Here is a 21,212-nt window from a genome sequence, read left to right as displayed (position 1 = left end):
CCCCCTGGGAGTTCAGCATTCACCCATGCCTTCTCCGAGGAGAAATCTCCTCCATTTCCTTCTCACTCCCTCAACACTCCGCCCACCCTTTCTTCACAGTTAGCAGCAGACAGGTAAACATTTCATGGGAGTGGAGAGGGAAAAAAAAAAAAGAAAACAAAACCACCAGTCTCATGCCCGAAAAGAAGGAAACACGCTGTTCACTTTCTCTGCAAGTCCCTACCAAACTTAACCGACACCGCTCACCTGAAAGACGACCGGACCCCGGCCGGGATCACAAAGTCTGCACGTGAAGCGGAGGGGAGCTCCAGGCTCTCGAATGCCGTCCTGGGTCCGGGCCGGGCCAAGGCCACCTGCCTGCCCGCGCTCGCGGCCGCCCTCGCCCTCCCGTGGTGGGCGGTGCCTCCCGCGCCCGCGGTGGGTGTCTGGAATGCGGAAGCGGGAACCTGCCGTGCCAGCTCCTCACAGCGACTTATTCAGCAACAGCCGCAGCAAAGACCCGCCGGCCACCGGAGTTCCCCCGACAGCAGGTGGTCTCGCGAACAGGCAGGCGCGCGTCCCCAAGGCGGGCTGTTCTGCCAGCGGTCCCTTCGGGGGAGGGAAATAAAAGGACTCCTTACTCATCAGACACGTGGTCTGAGGAGCCTGAATGGGCTTGAGTGAAAGTTCAAGGTAACAAAGGCGGCTGGCCGGTGACCTCGGATCCAGGAACGCTCCACCTGTTCGCTGACCGATCCAGGGCTGGATCGGCGCCCACGGCCTCCCCTGCTGGCTTCATTCACAACCGCACGATCCAAAGACCGGCTTCTTTTCGCTGGGCGGACAGGGAGCCGGCTCGCCGAAGCAGCGCGGCTTAATGATTAAGCGCGGCCACCGGACTCCTCCGGCCAGCCTGGGAAGCACCGAGGAGCGGGTGTGCCCAACAATAACAGCCCCAGAACACCCCCCTCCTCACTCTGCACTTCACGTGATGTGAATTATCTCCCCCCTCCCCCAGCCTTCACAGCCGTCCTAGGTAAGCACGATTAGCATTCCTACTTTACATATGAGAAAGTTCAAGAACAGAGATGTCACAGGAGAAAGGTCACACAGCAAGAAAGTGGTGGCGCAGAGTTAAGCCAAGCAGAGCAACTCTTGGGTTTCCAGTTGTTAACCTCGGCACTGGACCTCCTCAAGAGGAAAGACAGGTGCCCCACCCTCAACTGGGCTTCAGGTTCCTCAGTGGTAAAATGGGGTGAGTGTGAAGAGTCAGGGCTTACAGAGAGCATTTAGCCCTAATGCACAAAACGCTCAATAACCACCAGCTGCAGTCATCACATGCTGCCCCCAGATTCAATCAGGTTCAAAACAGGAGGTTATTACAGTCACCGAGTTTAAATTCTGGGCAGCTGAAGGGAAAACTAAAGCAGGATGGCTTACTGCCCTTGTTTTCATCCACAAAAGAAATATATAACCCATCTACTCCGGACATAGTGGTTTCAACAAAAAACACACAGACCCTGCCCTCAAGGAGCTTATTTGTTTAGTTGCTAAGTCGAGTTTGACTCTACAGTCCCATGGACTGCAGTCCACCAGGCTCCTCTGTGGGATTTTTCCAGGCAAGAATACTGGTGTGGGTTGCCATTTCCTTCTCCAGGGGATCTTCCCCACCCAGGGATCGAACCCCCATCTCCTGTGACTCCTGCATTGGCAGGCAGATTCTTTACCACTGAGCCACCAGGGAAGTCAACTGAACTGTGAATCAGTTCAGTTCAGTTGCTCAGTCATGTCTGACTCTTTACGATCCCATGAACTGCAGCACGCCAGGCCTCCCTATCCATCACCAACTGCCAGAGTCCACCCAAACCCATGTCCATTGAGTCGGTGATGCCATCCAACCATCTCATCCTCTGTTGCCCCCTTCTCCTCCCGCCCTCAATCTTTCCAAGCATCAGGGTCTTCTCAAATGAGTCAGCTCTTCGAGTCAGGTGGCCAAAGTATTGGAGTTTCAGCTTCAACATCAGTCCTTCCAATGAACTCCCAGGACTGATCTCCTTTAGGATGGACTGGTTGAATCTCCTTGCAGTCCAAGGGACTCACAAGAGTCTTCTCCAACACCACAATTCAAAGGCATCAATTCTTCAGTGCTCAGCTTTCTTTATAGTCCAACTCTCACATCCATACATGACTACTGGAAAAAGCATAGCCTTGACTAGACGGACCTTTGTTGACAAAGTAATGTCTCTGCTTTTTAATATGCTGTCTAGGTTGGTCATAACTTTTCTTCCAAGGAGTAAGCCAGCCCTGTGAATAAACTGGCACAAATATTCAAAGAACAGCAGATACAGCAGATATACTGAGTGCTCACTGTGGGCCAGGGGCTGCAGTGCTCAAAATGCTTTGGGTGCTTGAATGCAATTCTCCCATCAACCTCACAGGGAAGGTGACAGGGCACAGACTTTGTAAGAATGACACAGCCCGAGGACACGACATAAACTGATTAGAACCAACTAAGTCCAAGATGGTGGACAAGTCAGCTTCCACTAGACCTGAGCCTCAGTATATGCTCACTGAAACACAGGCATAAGACAAATGACACTCACAGGTCCCGTGACAGTTTTGAGGCCAATCATCAAAGACCACAAACTGGGCAGCGGCCCAATTCCTGGAAATCTCGCCCCCTTCCCCAAAATAGTTGGAATAATCTCCCCACTCATTAGCCTATGAAATGACTCAGCCTATGAAAACTAACCACACGGTATTTCAAGGCCACTCTCCCCTTCTGAGATGGCCCACACTCTGTCTGTGGAGTGTATTTCTCTCTAAATAAATCAACTTCTTAGCCATCACTTTGTCTTTCACAGAATCCTTTCTGCAAGGAGACATCAAGAACCTGAGCTTTATTAAGTCCTGAGACCAGGTGTGGGATCTCAGTTAAAAGACCGTGGATTCAAGTCCCCATCTGGCTTCTGGCTGGGTTCGAGTCTGGGCTCACTGATTCAAATCTCAATCTGAGTTACATGGTTTCATTACCACCTTAAAGATATGGAAACCAAGGTACTGCAAGGCTAGTGGCTTGCCCAAGGTCACATGGGAGCCCGAGACGGACCCAGGACTTGTGCCCAAGTGGGGTGTGGCTCCACATCCCGCTCTTCGTTCCTCAGTCCCTTGGCAGATCTACAGGGCAACAGCTTTATGCTGGGTCCATAAACAGCAGCAACAGGCACCCACAGGAAACGTCAGTCTGCAAAATGAATGGTCACTTTCATGTGTTGTTGGGAGCAAAGGGTGGGATTATTAAATGATAACCATTCAATTAATTGTTGTTTAGTCCCTAAGTCGTATCCAACTCTTTGTGATCCCATAGACTATAGCCCACCAGGCTCCTCTGTCCATGGGATTTTCCAGACTGGAAAATTTTTCCATACTGGAATGGGTTGCCGTTTCCTTCTAGAGGGGATCTTCCTGACCCAGGGATTGAACCCATGTCTCCTGCATTGCAGGCAGATTCTTTACCCTTGAAACACCAGAGAGGCCCTAGTCAATTAGTAAGTCAAATTAAATATGTTAACAGCAGGGGCCACATTATTGAGCACTTACCATGAGCTAGCTCCTGGGGGTAAGCACTTGACCTGCATCCTCTCCTTTTTTTTCCACTAAGCCAGCTTGTGGAATCCTAGTTCCTTCACCAGGAATTAAACTTGAGCTCTGGCAGTGAAAGTGCAGAATCCTAACCACCGGACTGCCAGGAAATTCCCTGCATCCTCTCCTTTCTTCCTCACAACCACCCTACAAGGCAGTCCTCAAAGGGGGAAACTGAGCCTCTGCAAGGACCACCTTGAATAGGAAAACTGGTCAGAAGCAGAGAGAGGAGCCAGCCCCAAGTTGCTGAGCATAGTGAGTGGGCTCACGGACCACCGACACCGCCCCTCAGACTGCTGCCTCATCCCCCAGCTGGGTTTCCCTGAGTGTTCAGATGAAATACTTGGTTTCCTGACAGGATTGAGAGCTCCTATGATACAGGGTCGCAAAGAGTCGGAAATGACTGAGCGACTGATTTGATCTGATCTGATGATACAGGGACTCTGTGCACACATTCTTAAAGGTGGAAATGATTAGAGAATTAAAAAGCCATGTCCTGATTCAGGTAATTACAAAAGGAAGGACATTGTTGGTAAGGACAGTGACACAAAAATGGATAGGTACTAGGCTTTCACCTTGTTTCCCTAACTTCTGCAGCAGATCCAACTGTCTGCCCACCCAATATCCACCCCCCTCTCCCAGTGTTTTCCTAAACAGTACTACGGGTTTATTCCTGTAGCCGCCGCACTACATAGTCCTGCGCTTCAGGTGAAGAGGCTTCTAGCCCCAGCCCTGACAATAAATCCTGATTGGCTCTTGCCTGTGATTTGCCCAGGCATGGTCAGGTATCACAATGCTGGCCAATGAGATATGAGGGGAATCTGGGAGGCGGGGCTTTTAGGAAGAGTTTCCACACTCCTAAGAGATGCTCTGGATATAGCCTCCAGAGGCTGGATATTTCTGCTGCTGGATATCGCCTCGTCAGGGAATGATGACTGGAGCTGTGACAGTCATCCTGTGGTCATGAGGGGAGCCTGAGGACACAGGAGACACACCAAGTATAGTGGAGAGGGCTGGTCTCCTTACAGGCTTAATTATTCTACCCTGGTGTTGCCTATCTGTGGGCTTCTTTGATACCGATCATCAATCTCCTGACTTGGGGCCAATTTCACTTGAACTTCCTATTATAGTAGGTCAGGTCAGTGGTTCTCAAAAATGTGCTCCCAGGCCCAGGAGCAGCAGTATCACCTGGGAACTTGTTAGAAATGTATATTCTCAAGCCAGACCTACTGAATCGGAAACTCTGGGTGGGGCCCAGCAACTTGTGTTTTAAGCAGCCCTCTGGGGGACGCCAGTGCCTGCTCGGGTTTGAGAACCACTGCAGGAGCACAGTGATTAAGAGTTCAGAATGTGGCCTCTGGAGCCAGGTTGCCAGGATCCAAATCGTGTCACCACCATTTTCTAGCTATTGGGCAGGTTATTTAAATTTAGTTGGTCTCATCTGCAAAAGGGGAATAATAAGGGTACTTACAGGGTTGTTGGGAGCTTTAAATGAGTCACTTTGTGGGAAGCACCTAGCACAGTGCCTACCTAGCATCTAGCAGACACTATAAATTATCTATTTGCTGGCATGTCCCTGATGGCCCAGGGGTTAAGACTCTGCCCTTCCACTGCAGGGAGTGCAGGTTCGATCCCTGGTCAGGGAAGTTCCACACACCATGTGGTACGGCCCCCCCAAAAAAAAAAAAAATTTGCTGCTGCTGTTGCTAACACTATTGTTGGTAGCCAAAGGCAAACCAACTGAAATGATTTTCTGGCTGAATTCCCCCAAAGCAAGATCCAGCCCAGGGCCCTGGGGTTCAGGATGTGTGACTCTCTGGAGGGGACATACCAGAGGAGAGGGAAGGCCTTTCTCCCAAGTCCAGACCATCGCTCTTTAGCCCTCCCCCCACAGCCTGAGCCTACACAGTCCCAGTACCTCCTCCTGGACACTCTGGGCTGGTTCTCTACCACCTACTCTGCCCAGTTACTGATCCAGTCCCGCCATGTGAGTCATGCCAAACACCTGGCAAGAGTCCAGGAGTGCCCTTCCCTCTGCAAGTTATCTGTGATTTCAAAACTGGTGGCACCAAGATGCAGAAAGCCAAAGAATGACTAATGCCACCCCCAGGTACTGTCCTAGGAGGAAGAGGCAGCATCTTGTCAGGCTTAACAGCAAGATGGGTATGGGGCTATGAGTGAGCAGGGGGTTTACACACACTGGTGTCACGGACACTGTTGGGCCAGTCAATGAAAGAGATGTGCGGGTGCAGAAAGGGGGTCCCGACCTCTGACCACCAATCCCTGAGGCAAGAAAGTGTTCATCGTGTACTACTCTTTGCGACCCCATGGACTGTAGCCCACCAGGCTCCTCTGTCCATGGGATTCTCCAGGCAAGAATACTGGAGTGGGGAGCCACTCCTTTCTCCAGGGGATCTTCCCAATCCAGGGATCGAACCCAGTCTCCCGCATTGCAGGTATTTTCTTTACTGTCTGAACTATCAGGGAAGCCCCAAAGAAAGGATGGGTCAAGTTCCTTGGGCCCTGGAAAGGAAGCTGTTAGGCTGAAGCTCCCAAAACTGTCAACATTCACCCATTCTTTCTGACCCACAAAAAAGGCAGTTTCATATGGTTCAATCAAATGTAGGCCAGGAAATGACTCAAATAATGCAGTGCCAAGGAACTGGTCACCAACAAGAAACAGGGATGGTGGTGGCCTCTGTGGAAGGGAACCGGGTGCTCTATTTTTGTTCCTTTGGTTCCATGCACATGTGGCCACTAATAAAAACTTAATGAAATGTTTAAAAATATTTATTTATGTATTTACTTGGCTGTGTCAGGTCTTAGTTGCAGCATGCGGGATCTTAGTTCCCTGGCCAAGGATGGAACCTGCATCCCCTGAATTGCAAGGCGGATTCTTAAACCCTGGACCCCCAGGGAAGTCCCTTAATGGAATTTAATAACTCAACACGCCCTGCAATATGGTCCCATCTCAGAGAAAAGACGAGGCTGCACTAGATGCCAAGAGATCTTCAAACTCCTGCGCCCTTGTGCCCTCCCACTCACTCCCCCTTCCACTCTGCTCCAGCCGCTGTCTCAGGGCCTTTGCATTGGCTGCTTCCTCTGCCAAGAAACCCCTACTGCTCACACTGCCTCGCAACCTTCAGGCCTGATCTCAAGTCACTCCCAGGGAGGCCATCCCTTGGCACCCTATCTAAACTGTCAACATCCTCCACCCTAATATCTCACATCCCCTTTCTTAATCTCTTCCACTCAGAACTTATTACCATCAAACACAGTATGTGTGCATGCTAAATCACTTCAACTCTTTGCAACCCTATGGAATGCAGCCCACCAGACTCCTCTGTCCATGGGATTCTCCAGGCATGAATACTGGAGTGGCTGCCATGCCCTCCTCCAGGGGATCTTCCTGACCCGGCGATCTAACTCAGGTCTCTTACATCTCCTGCATTAGTGAAGGCACTAGTGGTAAAGACTGCATTGGTAGGCAGTCTTTACCACTAGTGCCACCTGGGAAGCGCCCTAACACAGTATACGTCTTACTTATCTGTTGATTGTTTGAATCCCGGCTTGAATGAGAGCCCTAGAAGGGGAGAACCCTTGTCTGCTTTGCTCAGTGCTATGGAGAAGACAATGGCACCCCACTCCAGTACTCTTGCCTGGAGAATCCCATGGACGGAGGAGCCTGGTGGGCTGCAGTCCATGGGGTCGCTAAGAGTCAGACACGACTGAGCGACTTCACTTTCACTTTTCACTTTCATGCACTGGAGAAGGAAATGGCAACCCACTCCAGTATTCTTGCCTGGAGAATCCCAGGGATGGGGGAGCCTGTTGGGCTGCCGTCTATGGGGTCGCACAGAGTCGGACATGACTGACGCAACTTAGCAGCAGCAGCAGCATAAACCTAGTACCTGGAAGCGCATTCAGCTGGATGAATATCTGTTGAATGAGTAAGTTTAAGAATCATAATCAGGGGACTTCCCTGGTGGTCCAGTGGCTCAAACCCTGCGCTTCCAATGCAAGGGGCCCAGGTTCAATCCCGGGTCAGGGAACTAGATCCTATGTGCCACAACTAAGAGTTTACATGCTGCAACAAAGATCAAAGACCTTGCGTGCCACAACCAAGAACTGGCGCAGCCAAATAAATACATGAATATTAAAAAAAAATCAGTATCAGTGTTTGGGGTCTGCCACCTTCAGATTCAACACATATAGGTCTACACTGGGAACCCCGGAAAAAGCAGGCTGCCTAAACTGGTGACAGTGATCCTAATGTGCTCTCCATGCTAGACGTGCTTCAGAGCCTGCAAAGGAACAGGAAAGAACAGAACTGCTGTGCGGGGAGAGGTGGCAAAGCCTGCAGGAGGCAGGGGTTGGGGGGCTGGTTCCAGGACCTGGCCTGCCTTCCTCCCTGCAAACCAAGAGCATGATACAGAGAAAGAGCCCATCACCAGAACCAATGGCACCAGCCACGAGCAAGGCTAGACCCGAGTTCCTCTTCACATCACACATCTCTACCCCTCCCTGGCAACCAAACCACAAGCAGAAACCCCCAAACGAGGGTGCCCACTTTTCCCGCCACTTTCACACACGGAGTTCTGCCCCGTGCTGACTCTCTGTTCAGTTAGAGACCCCTAAAGAACAAATGCAACAGAGCCTCTCTGCTTGATGTGAAGGGGCGGGCGGTGGGCGGGCAGGGAGTGTTGTGCATGTTTGTTCTAAAGGAGTTTTATCTGCTGGCTTGATGAGAAATATCATCAGGTCCATGGCACCATCACATGCTGCATCTTGCAGCTTTGTCAAAAGTCAGGACTGAAAGGGGGCACTTTCCCTGCCTCCCGCAGCAGCGCTGGAGGCAAAACCAAATGCTGGATTGTGGTTCCGTGCAGGGTTGGGCGGGGGGGCGGCTGACAGAGACACATCAGAGGAAGGAGCTGTGCACGTCTGTCCTGAGGGGAGGATGCGGGGAGGATCTGAGGCCTCCTGCTGGAACTCGTCTTTGGAAAAAATGTGGGAGGGGCCCCACGCTCAGATGCTGGAGAGAACCAGACCTGGGGAAGAGGGACCTCTGTGAGCTGACTCAGAGAACCAGCGCCATGGTGCTCAGAGCAGTCGGGGGAGCATGTGGCCGATGGAGCCAAAGATTGACTCGTAGGATGAAAAGATAAAAAAAAAAAAAAAAAAGACCACTTGTATTATGTAAGTGGACTGGGCAGAGGCAAGGAATCCCTCCACACTACACTCGAGTTTGAAACACACCAACACCGAGTGATATTTGTTATATTTGCATCTAACTTTCCGTGGTGAGGTGTTCGCGGTGCAAACACACAAAGGTGAAAAGCAGAGCCTAAGAACGCCCTCCAGCCAGCTTTAGTAGCACTGCCTCCTGGCCAATCTCACTTCCTCTCTTTCCTCGCCCATACACTTGGCCCCCTCACCTCCCCGCCCATCCATATTAATCTGAAGCAAATCTCAGATATCTTAACAGTTCATGGGGATTTCAGACTGTAACTCTTCAAAATAAGGACCTTTTCTTGAGCAGAACCACAGTATCATTATCACAGCTTCAAAAATTAACTAGAATTCCTTAATAATGTCAAACATCCAGTGCATTTTTGTTATTTTTGGTTGATTTTTTAAAAATATGTATTTGTACTTATTTATTTGACTCCCTAGGTCTTATTGTGGCATGTGGGATCTAGTTTCCTGACTAGGGATCGAACCCAGGCCCCCTGCATTGAGAGCACAGAGTCTTAGCCACTGGACCACAAGGGAAAAGTCTCTCAAGTCCCCAATCAGAGAAAAACCTCATGCCCAGAGTGATGGTCAAGTGTCCAGGCCCAAAGGGGCCTGGGACCTGCTGCAGGACTACCCTAGACCAGCTCAGAGACCACGTGTGGAGTGGGGCGACCGCACTCGTCAGTGTGGCCCTGCTTCCCGACCCCATTCGGCCACCTGCCATCCACGGACAGACTGCAGACGGGGCGTTTAAGAGCCTGGACCTAGGGACTTCCCTGGTAGACCAGTGGTACAGAATCTGCCTGCCAATGCAGGGAACACAGGTTCAATCCTGGTCCAGGAAGATACCCCATGCCACAGAGCAACTAAGACCCATGAGCCACGACTACTGACACCTGTGCCCTAGAGCCTGCGCCCCCAGCAAGAAAAGCCACCACACAGCCAGTACCCCCCAGATGCCACAGCTAGAGAAAGCCTGCATGCAGCAATGAAGACTCAGCACAGACAAGAACAAAAACAGATAAATGAAACTTAAAAAAAAAAGAGCCTGGACTTGACTGGCTTGGGTTTGAATCCTGACTGATACTCACCAGCTTTGTGATTTGCACTTCTCAGGACCTGAGTCTATTTACGTAAGAAATGTGAATGATAAGAATACCTACACCATGGAGTTCTGAGGATTAAATGAGATATTACATGAAAAGCACCCAGAGCAGAGACTTGTACACAGTAAGAGCTCAGGAAACCTTGGCTCGTATCAGCAATTCAGCCGACAAACACACACTGAGCATCTTTAACCGGCCAGGCACTGTCCAGCAGGAGGAGGTAAGAGAGCTGAAGAGGTGAAAGCGCTCAGGAATCACCACTGGGGCTTGCACAGGTCATCTGGGCACGTGAACAGACTTGGAATCTCCAGCACCTGCCTTGTTTGGGTACAAGGTCCAGAAACTCATTGTTCTGAGAGGAGGAATCTTGAACCAAAAGAGTAACTGAAGTTCTAGAATAATGACTCCCGTAGATGAGAGTCCCCTTCCCACTAACCCCCACCCAGCAATGCCTCTGGATCAGGCAAGGGCAATTCTCACACAGTGGGTAAACTCGGCTGTCACTGAGCTCACAGGAAAAGGCCATGAAGCTCCCTCAGGAGGCCACAGTCAAGAGGGACAGAGAGAGGAGGCAGATGACAGAGAAAAGAGGCTTCGGGAACTCTCCTTGTGGTCCAGTGGTTAAGAATCCGCCTTGCAGTGCAGGGAATGCGGGCTCAATCCCCAGTTGGGGAACTAAGACCCCACCTGCTGTGGGGCAACTAAGCCCGTATTCCGCAACGGAGGAGGACCCCCTCATGAAGCAACTAAGATCTGATGCAGCCAGATACATAAATAAATAAATAAATATTTTCAAAAAAGAAGAGAGGCTTCATGCCCACAGAAGCTGCTTAGAATGGACTTTCAATAGGCTGGGTCCTTTTCTCATTTCCTTCACTCATCCTGCCCACTGTCCTCAGTCCCCAAAGACCCTTCCCCTTCCTGGGAAGTAAAGATCCGTTCCCATCAAACCTGGGGCTCAATGTAAGGAGTGGGGTCAGCCAACCTCTCAGGTCTAAACCAGCACTACAGCACCAACAGAAACCCGAGGACTGAGGCTGATGAACACTGGGAGTCTGTTTTGTGTGATGAGTCCTTCCTATGGTATTTTTGTGGCTCAAAGCTCAGACCCCACCCTCCCTCAAACACTAACACAACACAGACACAACAGAGATTTAAGACTATGGTCTCTGTACCTGAGTTCAAATTCTGCCCTCATCACTTGCTAACTGTGAGCAAGTGGCCTCGTGCTGCCAGGCCTCACCTTCTTCATCTGTTTAGTGGGGATGATCAGAGTCCCGGCCATTCAGAACACAGGTCACATGCACCAAGCACAACACCAGGCCCAGAAGGTGCCTCTGAAGGATGACAGCTGTGAGTTTAGCTAGGCCTGCCTCTGATCAGCATGCTTTTCATCACTCATCTGCCCTTATTCACCAAGATAAAACAGGGACGGCATCTTTGACCCATCACTGTGAATCTTGACCTACACTTGAGTCTCACACCTGAGGCCCACTCTGTCCAATACATGTGGCTCCTGGGCACCTGAAACGTGGTTGGTGCAAATGGAGATGGCTGAAGGAGTAGATTTCACATGGTACTTTGAAGGAAGTGTGAGAAAAAAAGGATGTAATATATCTCAATAATTTTATACTGGTTACATGTTGAAATGATATGCTTTGGACCAAATAAAATTTATTATTAAAGTCCATTTCCTATTTCTTTTTACTTTTCTAAAAGTGATCCCTGTAAGATCTTCAATGACATATATGGTCCACATTGGTGGCTCGAGTTATATTTCTAACGAACAGTACTGGTGCAAACCCTGGAGAACCAGAGTCTTCCTATGTGACTTCATACTGCCATGTGTCTAACATACGGCGCCTGGCACCCAGGCTGGGCAGAAACACATGCTTCGTAGATGGCTGGATGAAAGATGCTCTCCACACTTTTCCTGGTCTTAAAAGCAACCACCACCATCTTCACATCTAACCAGGCCTGCCCTTCATTCAAAATACTGAACAACTCTTAAGGTCCAAGCTACACCAGATCAAAATGGACACAGTCATGGTGGCTGGAACAGGATCCTGGAGCCCCTACTTGGGCCAGGCATCAGCACTTTAACAACTGGACGGTATCTTAAAACTTTAACAGTCCATAATACTAGTTCAGTGCTTAGAAACACTCTTTCCCCAGCTGGTCCAAGTCCTCTTGCAAAGCTCACCCCTTGCAAGCTCAATGGGACACCTCCTTGTTTGCGATCCTTCAACACCACACCTCATTTCTTGCTAACTTGCATCTGGTGTGGTGGCCACACCGCCAATCTTGTTTTATTTGAGGACATGCTTTGCTGAAGGGCCTTTAGTTTTGAAGTAACCAACAACCAACCAACTAAACATCCCCATAGAAACTGACCTTGTCGTGTCTTACTGTGGAGACGACACCACATCCCCAGACCACTCCCGGGGCCACGTGAATGAGGTACTAAATATAGTCCGCAGAGCTCGGCATGTTAAACAACGTGGAAAGGAAACGCTGCACCCACTTAAACTTGCCTCAGCCTGGTCAAGGGGGCCTGGGAAGAGAGGGGTGTAGCATATGAGCCAAGACCTGGGGCCCTGGAGTCAGCATCCTCGTCGGTAATGAGTTCCATACATTTATCTACTTCACTGGATTCTTGTGAGGATTCAGTTCAGTTCAGTTGCTCAGTCGTGTCTGACTCTTTGCGACCCCATGCACTGCAGCACACCAGGCTTCCCTGTCCATCACCAACTCCTGAAGCTTGCTCAAACTCATGTCCATTGAGTCGGTGATGCCATCCAAGCATCTCATCCTCTGTTGTCCCCTTCTTCTAGAGTAAGGATTAATTGAGGAAAAGTGCAAAATGCCTAGAAGAGCACCGAGTACAGAGTAAAGTACCAGGAAATGTCAGCTGCTATTATCATTATTATTATTTTACAAAAATTAAAGTAGCATGAGCCTGAACAGTGGGAATTCACCCTTGTCCAGTTTCAATGATACTGTTTTTGTAGCAAATACATCCCCACATCTGGGCCTTTGCATTTCCTGTTCCCTCGGCCTGGAATGGTCTTCCCCCAGCTCTCGGCACAGCTGGTGCCTCTTGCTCATTCAGGTCTCAGCTCACATGACTCCCCTTCAGTGAGGCCTAGGAGGCCTTCTCCGAGAAGGCGATGGCACCCCACTCCAGTACTCTTGCCTGGAGAATCCCAGGGACGGGGGAGCCTGGTGGGCTGCCGTCTATGGGGTCACACAGAGTCAGACATGACTGAAGCGACTTAGCAGAAGCAGCAGCAGCAGCAGGCCTTCTGAGGTCATACAAGCGAAAGGAACCAGCCCTTCCCCATCACGTCTACTCCATCCCCTCACACTGTTATTGCCTCCATCTGAAATTAAAACCACCTGAGATTACCTTGTTTACTGCGTGTCCCCTCAGCTAGAATGTAAACCCTAGGAGAGCAAGGACCTTGTCTCTCTCATTCGCTGTCCAGAATTTATGCTTTCAGCCACTATGCTGTACTGCCTATGTTTCAGAATGCTTACTGGACGTGTGTTTGCAGGTACAATAGAAAACCTAGAGGAACTTCCCTGGTGATCCAGGGACTAAGACTCCACGCTCCCAATCCAGGGGGCCCAGGTTCGATCCCTGGTCAGGGAACTAAATCTCACATGCTACAACTAAAGATCTTACATGCTGCAACTAAGACCTGGTGCCCACCAAATAAATTTTAAAAAAGAAATTCCAGAAAGAACTTTAATGTCCAGTAATAGGGAAATGGCAGTGTGGAGCACCGCCTCTCCACACTGAAGAACGTGGGTCTAGCTGTTAAAAAGAATGTCAGATCTGTATGTAATGACTTGAAGAGATATGCACTATCAAATATTTTTAAAAATTGAGTTACAAACATGTATGACTTGATCCCTCCTTTTCTGGGGAATGGTGAGGGAGAAGAAAGAAAACAGTCGGTATCTGCATTGCTGCTATTTAGTCAATTAGTAGTGTCTGACTCTTTTTCAATCCCATGGACTATAGCCCACCAGGCTCCTCTGTCCATGGGATTCTCCAGGCAAGAATACTGGAGTGGGTTGCCATTCCCTTCTCCAGTGGATCAGACCTGGGTCTCTTGCATTGCAGACAGATTATTTACTGTCTGAGCCACCAGGGATGATGTCCCACTATACACATACATACATCTAAACGAGCACAGAAAAAGGTGAGAGCATCCACCCCCACATTTCCAAAGGTAATGAATCTCATTTGTTCTCTGACATCTCCAAAGCCTGACACTACACTCACTGTCTGAATAAATGGTTTTCTTAGGGGGATGGGATTTTGGAATGGAGGGTGGCAGTTATTATTTCCCTTGCCTATCTCTGTAATGTTTGACAGGTTACTACGAGTATGCATTTCTTTGCATAACTTTTTAAAAGCCAAATTCAACCAATCCTCAGGCATACACACACACAAATTATGGCCATGACCACAGAAGTCCTAAGAAATAGAGGCAGTGTCTTAAAGAAAGCACAAATGCACAAACCGGTCCTAATAGCCTCTCATTCTAACTGCTAAAAACCCTTTACTTTAGAGGCAATGACTGCTCAATTATTTTATCAAAACATATAGACATTTAATTTAGATTTGGGAAATTATACACACAACAAGGTTAAGCTCTTATCATAACCTGGGTCATTTTTTTAAACTGAAGTTTGAAATATAAGCAAAATAACTTTCACAGGGAAAAAAAAAAGGCGCCAATCACTGCACATTCTAAATTCCATTTTTGATTTACCGCCTAACAACTGCAATGTCTGAAAAACAGGCTCATGTTTAACTCTGACCACAGACTGCTAAAAACCCACGTGCTGTTGTCACTAACAATCAAGACCAAGATTTTTGTTTTAAAGTCATTGTTTTATTTCCTCAGATGCAAAAAAGCACTTAGGGGGAATTCCTTGGCAGTCCAGTGCTTAAGACTTGGAGTTTTCACTGCTGAAGTCCAGGTTCAATCCCTGGTCAGGGAACTAAGATCCAACAAGCAACATGGCTCAACCAAAAAAAAAAAAATCAATCAATTAATAAAAAAATAATAACACACTTAGGTAATTTTAGTGGTTAAAACAAATTTGAGACCACAGGTTCCCATCACCAAATGCAACTACAATTAACAGGGGCTTCCCTGGTCGTCTAGGGGTTAGGAATCCGTCTGCCAACCCAGGAGACACGGGTTCGATCCCTGGTCTGAGAAGATCCCACATGCCGAGAAGCACCTAAGCCCGTGAGCCACAACTACTCAGAGAACCCGTGCTCTGCAACCAGAGAAGCCACTGCAAAGAGAAGCCTGTGCACCACAATGGTGAGCCCTGCTCACTGCAACTAGAGAAAACCCACGTGCAGCAAGGAACACCCAGCACAGCCAAGAATATATAAATAAAATCTCTAAAAAAAAAAAAAAAATTACAATGACAGATCTGATGACAGACTCACCCTAAACAGAGAGCTAACATACTCCCTGCCCAGCCTCTTCCTGAGTGTGCGTGTGCTGCCTCCCAAAACACTCCGGATGGCCTGTTGTACAGAGGATATTCTAACCCGCTGACACTGGGTAACTTTGCAGAAAGAAAGTGAGCGACTCAGCTGAGCTTAGCCAGGATAGAAATGGACTCCCTTACAGCCAGGGCTTTTACTCCATACTTGTGGCCACTGCCATCTGGCACGTCTGCAGTGCCTTCTCTGGTTCCTACTGATACAGTGTTTGACATGTATTCATCCTTGGTGACTTGAAAGAAACAACTCAACCATGTTGGAAAAGGCCACCTTCAGTAGCCAAGGGGGACTTTCAGTGGCCCACAAGACAAGAGACCAAGACAGGCCAAATAAATGGTTGCTATGGAATGACAGCACCATCCTCCTTGCCAATCAACTGCATCTGGGAAGCCTCGGGAAGAAGAAGGACTCCCAGGTTTCCAGCTTGGCCCATCTGCCGAGGTGGTGACTACTGGGTCCGGGAGGAAAACGAGCTTCGATTTAACATTTTGAGTTCACGGCACCCAACGGGACATCAAGTTAGCAGAGGACATCAAGGAGCACAGGCCCCACATGTGGAGGTGGGGCTCGGGGGGCTAATGGGGCTTTGAGACAGTCAAGTGCGGGCAGCAGTGGTACAACACTTAAAAGCCAATTTGGGGGCAGGAGTGTGTGAGAGCTGGGGGGAGGGCAGGTAGCCTGTTGATAGCAGCTAGTCAGTGCCATTTCTTCTCAGCCCCTTATATGGCAGTATGTTCCACAATTTTACCTTTGGTGAATAAAAATTAGGGGCGAGGGGACATTAACCTTGTCCTGCTCTGAACTGTAATACAAACATAAGCAGCAAAAGCCCATCAAGAAAAACAAGGCATGTTTATTAAGTGCTTAGGATGCACTTGGCCCTGTGCTGAACACTACACATGAATTATCTTTTGGAATCATTGAAACAACCCTGGCACAAGTGTCCTATGACTATCATTTCACAGATGGGACACTGAGGCTGGGAGTGAACATGTGGGGGAGCTCAGGGCTGTCATGTCACATCCCACCACAGTTAGGCAAGCTCTGGGCCAGATGGAGCACATGGAAGAAGAGCAATTATAATATATAAGAGCTGCTACTTAGTGAGAGATGGCTCTGGACTGGGAACATGGTATCAGCAAATCCTTACAACCCTCTGAGGCTGATATCGTTATCCCATTTTACACGGATGGAACCTGAGGGTGCACGAGAGGAAGTCAACCAGACCAGTTAAATGTCTGATCCACTAGAAAAGCAAGACTACAGGCAGAGCCCCACCCTCGGGGGGTCTCGGAGAAACCGGGAAAACGCTGAATCAATGGTCATTTATTAAATGCTGACTATGTGCCAGCTGCTGCTCTAAGCATTTCACAAATGGTATTCTCACTGCATCCTCCAAACGACTCTATAAGGTGGCTGCTATGAAAAAAATACCCATTTTGTAGACAGAGAAAACCAAGGTACAAAGCAGTGAAGTCTGTCGCCCAAGGTCACAGAGCTGGTAAAAGGTAGAACCTAAATTTGAACCTGGCTCTGCCTCCAAAACCGAAGCTCTTAGCAAAATAATTTCGCCTAACAACAGCCACCTTGCACCGAGTGCTAACCATGTGGCTCACCCTCAGCTTACCACATTCAGTCGATAATACCTTCATCCCATTTCTCCGGAGCAAACAATAAAGCAAGCAAGTAATAAGTGTCTTCTATGTACCAAACGCTTTATTCATCGGATATCAACAGAATTCCCAGCATAAGACAGACACTATTCTTCCCCGGTTTGACCGAAAGGAGAAACTGAGGTTCGGCACGGTTTCCCTAGATCGCACCTCCCGAGAGGCAAGAGTCCGTAAGCGAACCCACCGCTACCCGACTCTCATGCCATGCTTTCCCGCAACGGCGCCGGGTAGCTCGCCTGGAAAGTTGAAGCATGCGGGCACGCGCCCAGCCAGGTCCGGAGGGCGAGAGTGCCGCCGCCGCCCCCCAACAGCCGGTGCCCACACCCGGCCGTCCGCCCAGTAGCTCGCCCGCGCTGACCCTCGGGGTCCGACTGGACATCGATTCCCCGCTACCCTAGCGCAAGGCCAACCCTGCACCCGGAGCCACATACCTGGGTGTCCCGGCTGCCCGCCCCGCGGGCCCCACGACCGCGGCGTCCAAATCCGCGCCGCTTGCTGGAGACGCCGCCAGCTCCAGTGGCCCGAGTGACTTCCAGGCTGCCCACTTCCAAGCCGCTTCGCGCGAGGCCTCCTGGGAACTGTAGTTTCGCCCTAGGCGGCCGCAAACTGAAAAAAGCCTGACGCGCAGGTGCTGCCGGGAGCAGTAGGCGCGGCGCTGCGCCGCCTTCTGGGAATGGTAGTCCACCTGTCGCCTCCGTGCCGCTCGAGTCTCCAGAGTACTTCCGCAGCCCCGAGGGGCGTGAGGGATGGAGGTGTGTCTTCTGTAGATTCCAACCCGTTGATTGCGTTCCTTGCTCTGCGAAGGCGGTTTTTTCCTTTTTCCCAGCTCTATCCGCCTCCTCCCTTCCTTCAGTAGACCCTCTTTCTCCCTTTCCGCGAGGCGCGAGGTACTTACCCCGAGGGCGCGAGCCTCTGGAGAAGCGGGAGCAGCGGAACACAGCGCTAGACCCCCAACCGAGGGGAGCTGTGGAGAAAGGCGTCTATGCGCGCTCGCGCACGCGCGCTCGCCGGCCAACTCCGGCCTAAATTGCCGCGGGCCCCCGCGGGGAAGACTTTTTTTTTTTCCTTTCGAACGCGCGCGCGCGCGCGCGGGGTCTCGCGCTGGGCTTTTTCCTGCCGGGCGCGCGCCAGTGCGCACGCGCGCTCACTCCCCTTGCCTTGGTCAGTCCGGCGGGCGCGGGGTTGGGGAGCTAACCGTTTTGTTGGCCGAGTCCTCCCGCAGTATCCCCAAGGTCGCTCCTCTGGCACTCCTGTTCTAGGTCTGGCCCTTCACATAGCTTCGGAGTGCCGCCACACACGCCGTACCCGTCCCTTGTCTGGAACCCAGTCGTCGCAGGTAACAGGCGCGGCCCCAGCCTTGAGGAGGCGGACACACCCTTCTTCCCTCCCACGCGGAGAGCCGGGACGCCAGAATGTGTTGGGATTCCGGTCTGGTCGCCTCTCCCTGTAGTAGGAGTCTCCGGAGCTCTGCCTTTGACGGGAGTCTCTTGACCGCCACCCAGGGGGGTGCCCTGGAGGCCATGTTACCTATCATTCATTCGTTGATCGCACATTCTTAGCGTAACCAGTGTTTGTTGAGTACCTATGGCTGGGGAGATTTTGTTAAAATTTAGTCCACTTGTCGACATAATCAAGGATCCGACCTTTTTTATTGGCATTCCTACTACTCCGTAAGGGGTTACCGAAGGAACCAGCTGGAATTGCAAGGTTCTTTGGTCAGGAAAACCCAGTCAATATCCTTCCCATCTCATCCTTTCTTCCAAGAAGATGCTGAATGAGACTGAGCTGGGAAGTATATATTTCTTCTTCCTGGGAGAGGGGCAGAGGGTGATTCATTTGCTCATTTATTCAAAAAAAATGTATTAGACACCTACTTCATGCCAGCTTGGGTGATTGATTACCAGGACAGGGGAGAAATCAAGATAGATTCGGTGCCTACTCTCAAGGAACCGAAGTCCAGACCACCATCGGAAGGTGATAATCTAAAGCAATATTGTCTAATAGAAGTATGATGCAAGCCAAATCTGCAACTTTAAAATTTACATTAAAAAATTAAACAGGTGAAATTTTATTAATTTAAGCCAGTATATCTAAAATAAGTTATGTTTAATGAAAAAAGGTTTACATTGCTTCAGTTTTAAATTTTAAGTTAATTAAAACTGTGCTAATGCTGCTGCTGCTAAGTCGCTTCAGTCGTGTCCGACTCTGTGCTACCCCACAGATGGCAACCCACCAGGCTCTGCCGTCCCTGGTATTCTCCAGGCAAGAACACTGGAGTGGGTTGCCATTTCCTTCTCCAATGCATGAAAGTGAAAAGTGAAAGTGAAGTCGCTCAGTCGTTTAGGACTCTTAGCAACCCCATGGTCTGCAGCCTACCGGGCTCCTCCGTCCATGGGATTCTCCAGGCAAGAGTACTGGAGTGGGGTGCCATTGCCTTCTCCAATTAAAACTGTGAGGCATTAACAAAAATATTCATTTGTGGCATGGGTTATAGCAAAAGGCTGGAAACTGCCCAATTTCTATTAATGGACGTTAGATAAATAAATGATAGTTCAGCCAGACAATGTACCATGCAGCTGACAACTGTTGAAAAATGAGACAGAACTGTATGTTTTAATATGAGTTAATCTTTAAGATTATTAAGTGAGAAAAATGCAGTGTATAGCACCTGGGCTTCCCTGGTGGCTCAGCAATAAAGAATCCACCTGCCAGTGTAGGAGACACGGGTTCAATCCCTGGGTCTGAAAGATCCCCTGGAGAAGGAAATGGCAACCAGCCCCAGTATTCTTCCCTGGGAAATCCCATGGACAGGGGAGCCTGATAGGCTAGAGTCCATGTGATTGCAAAAGAATCTGACATGACTTAGTGACCAAACAACAATATAGCATACTAACATTTGTGTAAGAAAAGTGGTATTTTTCCACATACATCCTTGTGTGTGTACAGAACACAGAGTTACCTTTCTGAAGGGGAAATAGGACAAGTGACTTTCTTTTTAGTATATGTTTCTTAGTATGTTTTGTTAGTATGTTATGTTCCATGTCCATTCTGTGACTGAGCTATCAATTAGTGGAGGATGATAGCTAAGTCACAGAATTATTGTATAGTATTAAAACAATATATGTAAAATACCTAGCTACCACTTTACAACCTTAATCATTTCTGGATGCTATCATTACTCCCATGCTGGATGGATAATTCTTCACCCAATAGGAACTTGCCTACCCTGGTAATACATGTTTTTCAGCCTGGAAAACTGTTTCTTTCCATAAAGTGTGTTAAATGTTTTCCAGTCCCAGCCCTAGCTGTGACATCACTTATAAGACCAGAGTAGTGGTCCCAGGCCTTGGGGACAGACTTTAGCTCTTTATTAGAAATGTCATTCAAAAACAAAAAAAACAGAGTAAGCCGAGATTGCCCTCTGGCTTTCCAGTCCCTCTGACTTTATAGTCAACTGATGCCAGCTGGGCTTTCTGCATCGCTGTCCCCAAACATAAGAGCCACCTGCAAGGCTATAGGATCCATGCAGGGCTTTACCTCACAGTGTGGAGCACACATCACTATTCTTTAGGGTGGTCAGGTTTCCCTGTTACACATACTCAACAATACTTTGTTCTTTTCCCTCTTAAACAGGGCCCAACAGTCACATGGAGTGCAGTGCCCCCTAGAGTCATTTCTCTGTATTACAAAGGCAGGGCTCACAGGTTGCTGGCCTTTCATCCCACCACCATCAACAGAGCACTGTACCTTGGAAGGGACTGCAGTTAAGAAAAAGGATGTGGTGCCAGCATCAGTGTCCAATAATAGACCTAGTTTGTCTCCGTAGTCAGTATTACATACCATATCTCGGCCCCCACATACTGACTCCCCTAGGTTGGCTGCATGACTTCCCATTAGATCATCTTTCGGTTATCAAGATATTAAAAAGTCAAAATCATTGGGCTTACACTGAATGCTTAAGCTGAAGCTCACTCCGGACTTGCTTTTAAGGACAGGTAATGCGATTAGGGAATCAAAGTGGGAGATTATAGG

The 21,212-nt window shown here is 49.3% G+C and overlaps 1 protein-coding gene across 4 annotated transcripts in view; it reads right to left on the bottom strand.

The window, feature by feature from the left end:
- SIPA1L3 (signal induced proliferation associated 1 like 3) overlaps positions 1 to 17,794 on the bottom strand; it is a 253,341-nt gene extending 235,547 nt beyond the window's left edge. For 3 of the 4 annotated variants that reach the window (XR_011561757.1, XM_070771992.1, XM_070771993.1), the window contains exon 1: positions 17,612 to 17,794. The gene's annotated coding sequence lies outside the window, so the exon portion shown is untranslated. Of the gene's footprint in view, positions 1 to 246; positions 589 to 17,611 lie in introns of all 4 variants that reach the window. The other variant, XM_070771991.1, reaches the window with a different exon arrangement.
- Positions 17,795 to 21,212: the final 3,418 nt, after the last annotated feature.

This window comes from Bos indicus, chromosome 18, assembly GCF_029378745.1.
Source record: "Bos indicus isolate NIAB-ARS_2022 breed Sahiwal x Tharparkar chromosome 18, NIAB-ARS_B.indTharparkar_mat_pri_1.0, whole genome shotgun sequence".
Lineage (NCBI taxonomy): Eukaryota > Metazoa > Chordata > Mammalia > Artiodactyla > Bovidae > Bos > Bos indicus.
Note: the sequence above shows the minus strand (reverse complement) of the source record. Positions and strands in the feature narration are given on the sequence as shown.